The sequence below is a fragment of the Gekko japonicus genome, unplaced genomic scaffold (genome assembly GCF_001447785.1).
Source record: "Gekko japonicus isolate JY-2015 unplaced genomic scaffold, Gekko_japonicus_V1.1 scaffold1976, whole genome shotgun sequence".
NCBI lineage: Eukaryota > Metazoa > Chordata > Lepidosauria > Squamata > Gekkonidae > Gekko > Gekko japonicus.
Genome location: NW_015170948.1, coordinates 326,780 through 333,451, shown reverse-complemented (window position 1 = coordinate 333,451; position 6,672 = coordinate 326,780).

The following is a 6,672-nucleotide window of genomic DNA, read 5'->3' as shown; positions in this document are numbered from 1 at the left end:
GGGAAATCACCCGTAGTGTCTCCACATAACTCCTTCGTGAGACTGCTTTTGGTTCCCAGCTTTTAGTATTAATGGCCCAGGTACTTGTTCCCGCTCGCGGGAGTCAGGCCGATTGGCCCGTGGGGGTGGGGGAGTGCTTTTGAATCTACTATATCTCTCCCTGAGTCTAAGGGTTCACTATTCCTAACAGTGACTATGCTCATGCTACCATTGTACTGGCAATAAAAGTATAACCTTTGAAGTAGCGTGTACTCACGTTGCTTGATGGTGGGTCCTGAGAATGCCTCACTGAAGATGGAGGCACTGTCAGGTCTGCCTTTTTCCACCTGAGGCAGATCAGGCAGTTGACCCCAGGTCTCAGCCCCTAGGATCTGGCTACAGTGCAATTGGTCACCTCCAGATTGGAGTATTGTTGTAATTCTCCCTACGTGTAGTATTGTATTGGAGTACTGTAATTCTCTCTACGTGGGGCTGCCCTGGATTCTGCTCTGGAAGCTGCAGGTGGTGCAGAACACAGTAGCACAGATGTTGACCTTGTTGTCTGTGTGGACAGGTATCCATCCGGTGCTGAGCGAACTGCACTGGCTGCTGACATGTAAAGCTCTATACGGCCAGGGGCCTGCATATCTGCAAGACTGTCTCTCCCTCTATGAGCCCTGGAGGGCTTTACAATCTGCCAACCCACATCTCCTGGGCTCTGTATCCGGCGGAAAAAATAGGTATTTTTCCCGATTGTTTTGTTTTTTGGCTCGGTATAGTCTGAATGCACACTCCCAGTCTGTACCCAACTACAGCTGAAGGACTTAACAGAGAATAACACTTTTAAACTGGGGCCGGTGGTGGAAGCCAGTGTCGAAGGGCACTGAAGAACACTGAACCTTTGTGTGAAAATTGGGCTGCTATGTATGTAATGCGACTTTTTCATTTGTGAAATGCTGGCATATGGTATGTCTGTTTGTTTGTTTGTTTAGCTTATTTATCACCTGTCTTTCTAACTCAGACTCCAGGTGGATTACAGAGTAAAGAACAGTCTGCCTCGGGAGGTGGTGGATGCTCCTTCGCTGGACGTTTTCAAGCGGAGGCTGGACGACCATCCTTTGGGTATGTTGTAGGTATGTAGGGCTCTCTTTCAGCTATGCTCCTGCAGAGTGCAGGGGGTTGGACTAGATGACCTGCAAGGTCCCTTCCAACTCTAACATTCTATGATTCTATGAAAGAGGGTAAAGACGTCTAATCATACAGCATAAGACACCCAAGGAGCAATGCAATAGGACTAGTAAAGGTAAAGGTTCCCTTGCTCGAAAGCCAGTCGAGTCCGACTCTAGGGCTGCGGTGCTCATCTCCGTTTCCAAGCTGAAGAGCCAGCGCTGTCCAAAGACATTTCCGTGGTCATGTGGCCGGCATGACTAAACACCGAGGCGCACGGAACGCTGTTACCTTCCCACCGAAGTGGTACCTATTTATCTACTTGCAATTTCTTGCTTTTGAACTGCTAGGTTGGCAGGAGCTGGAACTAGAGACGGGAGCTCACTCCGTCATGTGGGTCTTGAACTGCTGAACTACTGACCTTCCACAGCCTACAGTTCAGCGTCTTAACCACTTGAGCCACTGCAGCTCCTGCAATAGGACTAGGAATACAAAAATTCAAAGCCAGTATGAGCAACAATGAGAACAGCAAACGATGTATGGCAAGGTACTGGAAGAACAATGCAGAAGGTAGGATTACGAGCTGTAGGACAACACAGGAAATGCCAGAAAACATTTGCCCGTTCCTGTGCCTTTCTGTGGTAGCGACCAGCTTGAGGAGGTCAGGCAAGCTCCCATGGTGCTATCGGTCTATGAAATGTGCAAAACAGAATTTGTTTGGAGGCATTCTTATCATCGAATCAGAACTGTATTAAGACAGAACAGTCCAGGAGGACACCTTCTTGTGGAAATAAATCTGTAGTCCACTGCAATGGTAATGAGTGAGCTCATCAAGCAGCCTGGAGATCCCGGCACCTAAGGGCAGAACCACCCATGTGGGTCTAGAGAGAGAGGCCCTTCGGTAGAGGCCGTGGCGGGGGCGGGGGGGAGTACGTCTGTCTCACTTCATGTCTTACACCACAATCTTCTCCATTAGAATTCCTACAACAAATGTCACATTTCAAACTTCACATCATCAGTATTATAACTGGATTTACGGAACTTAAATACCGTAGCGAAGCACGGGTAGCAGGCTAGTAACTAATAAAACCAGAACAGATTGTGCGAAATTATGCAAATTTGCTAAATTTACACAAGTGAGACCGGAGCTTGACAGAAAGTGAAATTGTAACAGGTGATGAAGAGAGGGCAGAACTGCTCAATTCCTACTTTTCCTCAGTCTTCTCTTGCGAGGGAAACGGTGCTCAACATGGCAAAACCAGAACACATGATGAGGGCGGGGTGCTGCAGCCTAAATGAAACTAAGTCCTCTGGGCCAGAACTCGTGTATGTAATTTCTGACCCTCTGTCCATTATTTTTGAGAATTCCTGGAGAACAGGTGAGGTGCCAGAAGATTGGAGGCAGGCAAATGTTGTCCCCATCTTCAGGAAGGGGGAAAAGGAGGATTCCAAGTCGATGTCTATACCTGGAAAAGCTTTAGAATAAATCACCAGTCAGTCCTTGTGCACTTAGAAAGGATGGCTGTGATTACTAAGGGTTTCTCAAGAACAAGTCAGGTCAGACTAACCTTATTTATTTTTTTGAGAAAGTTACTGAGAAAGTTATTTTTTTGAGAAAGTTATTGATTGGGTCAATATGTGTTCTAGTCGAGAAAAAGAGATTGAGTTTCTAGACACTCTAAATGACTGTGCTATGGAGCAGATGGTCACGGAACCTACCAGGGGAGAGGCGATCCTTGATTTGGTCCTAAGTAACACTCAAGACCTGGTGAGAGATGTAAAAGTGATTGCACCACTTGGAAACAGTGATCATAATGTTGTTGAGTTCATCATTTGTACAAATAGGGAATAAATAGGGAATAGACTCTGGACTTCCTTGGTGAAGAGTAACTCATACTGATCCTGCTTAGCTTCTGAGATCAGGCTAGACTTGGCCATCCAGGTGAGGGCACCGAATTGGCCTAGGGCCCTCCCCCCCCAAAAAAAAGCCAACTGAGCTACTGGCCATCACTACATCTTGTGGCAATGGGTTCCACACATTAGCTGAGTATGCTGGAATGTTGGGAGGGAATGGACCAAATTTTGGCCAGGCCGTGGTTCCTGCTAGCCAAGCCAATCACAGCCACTTGTGGTCAGTTTGTGGAAAGCTAGTCACAGTGAGGCTGATAAAAGGGAACACAGGCTGTGGCAAATAAAATGCAACTCTGTGGTCAGGCAGGCCGAAAGGGAATATGAGGAGCATATAGTGAAAAACGTAAAGACCAACAATAAAACTTTCTTCAAATACATTAGAAGCAGGAAACCAGCCAGGGAGGCAGTGGGGCCCTTGGACGACCAAGGGGTAAAAGGAGTATTGAAGGATGATAGGGAAATGGCTGAGAAGCTAAATGCATTTTTTGCCTCCGTCTTCACTGTGGAAGATGAGAAGTGCTTGCCCACTCCAGAACCACTGATTTCAGGAGGGGTGTTGAGAGACCTGAGTCAGATTGAGGTGACGAGAGAGGAGGTCCTAAAACTGATAGACAACTTAAAAACTGATAAATCACCAGGCCCAGATGGCATACATCCGAGAGTTCTGAAAGAACTCAAATGTGAACTTGTAGATCTCCTGACAAAGATATGTAATCTTTCCTTAAAATCTGCCTCCATTCCTGAGGATTGGAAGGTAGCTTACTGTCACTCCCATCTTTAAAATGGTTCCAGAGGAGATCCGGGAAATTACAGGCCAGTCAGTCTGACGTCGATACCGGGTAAATTGGTGGAAACCATTATTAAGGAAAGAATTAGTAGGCACATAGCTGAACAAAAGCTAATAGATGAACAAAACCTATTGAGGCAGACTCAGCATGGGTTCTGTAAGGGAAGATCTTGTCTCACTAACCTGTTAATGTTCTTTGAGGGAGTAAACAAACATGTGGACAAGGGGGATCCAATAGATATTGTTTACCTTGACTTCCAGAAAGCTTTTGATAAAGTTCCTCATCAAAGGTTCCTAAGTAAGCTCAAAAATCATGGGATAAAAGGACAAGTCAGAAACCTGAAGTCAGAGCGGCAGAGGAAGATAGATTGATGGTTGGCTGAGAAGGAGATAGGGTTGCCATCTCCAGGTTGGGAAATTCCTGGAGATTTGAGGGGTGGAGCCTGGAAAGGGTGGGGTTTGAGGAGGGGTGAGACCTTAAACAGGTACAATGCCATAGACTCCACCCTCTAAACCAGTTATTTCCTCCTGGGGAACCACTGTTGCCAATCCTCCTGGGGAGCCAGATGGAAAAAATGGCTGCTTTGCAGGGTGGACTCTGTGTCATTATTAGGGGTGTGCAAAAAAAATAATAATTCGGCCCATTCGGATTCGGCCGAATCGGGCAGAATCATTTTAAGCTGGCAGTAAGACTCCTGCATGTCAGTTTCGTCAGTTGTTGTTGTTCAGTCGCACAGTCGAGTCCGACTCTTCGCGACCCCATGGACCGAAGAGTCCATTTCGTCAGTACCGAATGTCAATTTCAGCCCCATTATATTCTATGGGCCATTGAAGTCAATGGTGAAAACATAGGGTATATTATGGGGACTGGAGGGGAGGGGGCTTGGGGGAGAGGCTCCAAACTCACAGGGTAGCTGCTGGAGCCTCTCCCCAAGATACCAACCAGGTTTCAAGAGCATTGGAACAGGGGGTCCAATTCTATGGGCCCTCAAACAGGTTGCCCCTATCCCCTCCATTGTTCTCTATGGTGGGAAAAAAGTTACTTCGAGATGCCATAAGGGAGATTATCAACAAGTCCCTCTCAGAGGGACAGTTCCCTAGGGCACTCAAGGAAGCTGTGGTTCGTCCCCTCCTGAAAAGGCCGTCTCTGGATCTGGCCGAATTGGCTAATTACCGGTCGGTCTCCAATCTGCCCTATTTGGGCAAAATAATTGAGAGGGCTGTGGCAATTCAACTACAGAGCTTTTTGGATGACACTTCCATTCTAGATCCTTTCTACCATCTCCGGCTGATTAGGCAGTTGGTTCTCTTCCTCGAATGCAACGACTTGGCGACAGTGATTCATGTGATGGTCACCTCGAGATTGGACTACTGTAATGCTCTCTACATGGGGCTGCCCTTGACCCAAATCCAGAAGCTACACCTAGTGCAAAATGCTGCAGCCAGGCTTCTGATGGGCCTCCCTATGCCGGACAACATTCAGCCTGTGATGAAAGCACTGCACTGGCTGCCGATAGCATACCAAATTTGCTTCAAGGTGCTGGTACTTACCTTTAAAGCCTTTTATGGTCAGGGGCCACATACCTGAGATAATGTTTTTCCCCACATGCTCCCCAGAGAGCACTGCGCTCAGGGTCACAAAATCGATTGGCCTCCCAGGTCCTAAAGGTGCCAGGCTGGCCACAACCAGGGCCAGGGCCTTCTCAGTGGTGGCTCCGTACTGGTGGAATGAGCTCCCAGAAGAGATCAGGGCCCTCGGGACCTTTTACATTTCCACAGGGCCTGCAAGATGGAGCTCTTCCACCAGACCTTTGACTAAGGAGCCGCACCAAATAACATCAAATAACTGAGAAGTGACAGTGCCCTGGTCCTTGGCTTGCCACCAACACCCTGTGCTGTTGCCTAAATATAGAGACCAAGACGAGCCAACCACCAATACAGATCATCTGATTACAACACTAGCATTGGTTCTGCCTTCTGCAAGCATTCTTATAACTACTTGATCACTTACTAGCACTTTATGATAATGCAGAGTTTTATTATTTGTTTTAAGATTGTATATAATTTGTTACCTATATGTTTAATCTCTTTGTAAGCCGCCCTGAGCCCGCTCCAGCGGGGAGGGCAAGGTATAAATTGAATGAATGAATGAATGAATGAATTAATTAAGTTATTCACGAACTCTTTCGTTTCTCAACAGTTTTCTGCACTGCATCCACAAGCATTTTCCCCTTGTTCTCTTCTTCCATTGCTTTCTCAACTCCTTCTAGCATGAGCTGTGCCATGTTGGATCCCACAATATCCATCACATCTACTTTCATTGTCTCATGTTTTAAGAGGCTAATTATGTTTCTATACTTTGTGGAAGATTTCACCCAATCATTTTTACTCTTAGGAACAAAGTCCTTAAAGTACTAAACTGAAAACAATCTGTCTTTTCACTGGGAAGTCATCATGTTTCCCCAAAGGTGCAGTAATGAAAATGGAAAAACACAAACTGTATTCACAAAAATCAAAGAAATACTGATTTTTTAAAAGAACGGACAAATTCCTGACCAAGATGAAAAAACCGACTTTTACTGATTTTACTGACAATTTCCCACCCCTGAGTTTACAACCTATCACAAGTAACACAGTAGAACCCCTGTAATGTATTCAGCCTGACATGCCCAGACTTGCCCGGGCTGGCCAGGCACAATCCCTCAATAGCTTCAAGTCTAAAGACAATGGGTCCGTAGGATCCTAGCCGGCCCAATGAAAGGGCTAGGTCCCAAGCCGGGAGGCCAATGGGTCTCTCGGTTACTGTAAATAGCCTATCGGGAGTAGGG